General features: G+C 57.3%; 1 protein-coding gene across 1 annotated transcript in view; it reads left to right on the forward strand.

Annotated features, from left to right (window-relative positions):
- LOC122262256 (neural cell adhesion molecule 2-like) overlaps positions 1 to 2,500 on the forward strand; it is a gene marked incomplete in the record, with an annotated part of 324,812 nt that overhangs the window by 50,073 nt on the left and 272,239 nt on the right.

Genomic DNA, 2,500 nt, shown 5'->3' on the forward strand with positions numbered 1-2,500 from the left:
CTTCCACCTTCCCTCTTATCACAAACATTCGCCAGCCCCCTTTGCGCTGACGACCTGCCTGGTCTCCCTCCCTCCCTCCTTCCCGTCCTTCACCTTCCCTCCCTTCCTCCCTCCCTCCCTCCCTTCCCCCCTCCCTCCCCTCCTCCCTCCCTCCCTTCCCCCCTCCCTCCACCTTCCCTCTTATCACAAACACTCCCCAAGCGCTGACGACCTGCCTGGTCTCATCACGTGTCTGTTATCACCCTCTTCCCCTCCGCCATTCCCCGCGGCCTCGCTAACCCTATCGCCATCCCGCCATAACGACATTATGCGCTTAGCCACGATCGACTTCAATCACGGACGTCATAAACTCGAGCGATCGTCTCGCGATCTGTCAGCTCTCCCTCTCTACCTCTACCTCTACTCTACTCTATGGGTGTTTACTTCAAATCGCTGTCCTTTATCTCCCTCTCTCCCTCGTCTTGCCTCCTCTCTCTCTCCCTCTTCCGGCCTCCCCTCTCTCTCTCCTCCTGCCTACACTCACTCCCTCCTTTTGCCTCCTCTCTCTCCCTCTTCTGGCCTCCCCTCTCTCCCTCCTTTTGCCTCCTCTCTCTCCCTCTTCTGGCCTCCCCTCTCCCTCTTCTGGCCTCCTCTCTCGCCCTCTTCCGGCCTCCCCTCTCTCCCTCGTCTTGCCTCCTCTCTCGCCCTCTTCCAGCCTCACCTCTCTCCTTCCTTCTGCCTACACTCTCGCCCTCCTTCTGCCTACACTCTCTCCCTCGTCTTGCCTCCCCTCTCTCCCTCGTCTTGCCTACACTCTCTCCCTCGTCTTGCCTCCTCTCTCGCCCTCTTCCGGCCTCTCCTCTCTCTCTCGTCTTGCCTACACTCTCTCCCTCCTTTTGCCTCCTCTCTCGCCCTCCTCCGGCCCCCTCTCTCTCCCTCTTCCGGCCTCCTCTCTCTCCCTCTTCTGACCTCCCCTTTCTCCCTCCACCTGCCTCTCTTCTTTCCCTCCTCATGCCCCCCCTCTCTCTCCTCCTTCCTGCCACCCCTCTCTCCCTCCTCTTGCCTCCCCCCTCTCCCTCCTCTTGCCTTCCCTTTCTCCTTCCTCCTGCCTCTCCTCTCTCTCTCTTCTTGCCTTCCCTCTCTCCCTCCTCTTGCCTCTCCTCTCTCCTTCCTCTTACCTCTCCTCTCTCCTTCTTCCTGCCTCCCCTCTCTCCATCCTACTGTCTCTCTCTCTTCCTCCTCTTGCCTCCCCTCTCTCCCTCCTCTTTCCTCCCCTTTCGTCTTCCTCTTGCCTCTCCTCTCTCCTCCTTCCTGCCTCCCCTTTGTCCCTCCTATTGCCTCCCTTTCTTCCTCCTCTTGCCTCCCCTCTCTCTCTCCTCTTGCCTTCCCTCTCTCCCTCCCCCTGCCTCCCCTCTCTCCCTCCTCCTTCTACCTCCCCTCTCACCCCCAGCCTCTTCTAAGGGCCAGGTGAGGAGTGGGCTTTTTCCTCTTTTTCCTCTTCCTGCCCCTTTTGACCCCCTTTTGTGAGAGAACCCACCCCACCCCCACCCCCACCCCTGGATTTTGCGTCGGTTTTGATTGGCGACGTTTTTTTTTTTTTTTTTTTTATTCCTCTCTCTGGCTCCCTCCTTCTTGCTTTCTTCCTCTCGTTACTTTGCCTCGGCTTTTCTGTCTCTCAGTCTCTTTGTTTCTGCCTTTCCTCTCGCTCCCTCTTTCCTTTTGCGTAATTATCTGCACTTTAACATACGTAGCCCGCGTCTGATTCATGCAAAGCAAGGGATGCGCTCACTCAGGAACAAACAATTAATGATATCATGTTATATAAGACACTACCGCATGATCTAGCCTGCAAAGAACAGACCTGGATCGCTTACCGCCGATGAGCGATCTGAACCTCTGTTTACATTAGTCGGCATCTCACGGGTCGAGGCTGTCCGCGCGCCAGGCCCTTGGACCCCTGTGGCGGTGAAGGGCCATCAGGCCACGTCAAGGACCCTTACACCTTCCCTCTTCCTCGTCCTCTCCTCCTCCCCCTCCCCTCCCCTCTCCTCCCTTCCCCTCCCCTCCCCTCCCCTCCTATCCCCTCCCCTCCCCTCCCCTCCTCTCCCCTCCCCTCTCCTCCCCTCCCCTCCCCTCCCCTCCCCTCCCCTCCCCCACTCCCTTCCCCTCCCCCACTCCCTTCCCCCCTCCCATTATCCCCAGTCCCCCCCCCCCTGCCCTCGTCCTGCCTCCCATGTTATTGTGAGGACTTTAGTTTAAGGATGTTACTTCCTGGTGGGCGGGGTAGGGCGGAGGGAGAGGGAAAAGGAGGGAGGATGAGGGAGGAAAGAGAAGAATAGGAAAGGTGGGGAGAGGACGGGAGGTGGATGGAGGATGGGAAGAGAAAAGGTAATAGTAATAGTAACGAAAATAGTGGAAAGATGAAGAGGATGAAGTGGTTGTATAAGCTACAGTAGTGTTAATGATAATACTGGTAATAGTAATCATAGCAGTATGCAGACCAGCATGAAACGATGAATAC

Source organism: Penaeus japonicus, unplaced genomic scaffold (genome assembly GCF_977035675.1).
Source record: "Penaeus japonicus unplaced genomic scaffold, GWHDUDI00000001_assembly GWHDUDI00000009, whole genome shotgun sequence".
Classification (NCBI taxonomy): domain Eukaryota; kingdom Metazoa; phylum Arthropoda; class Malacostraca; order Decapoda; family Penaeidae; genus Penaeus; species Penaeus japonicus.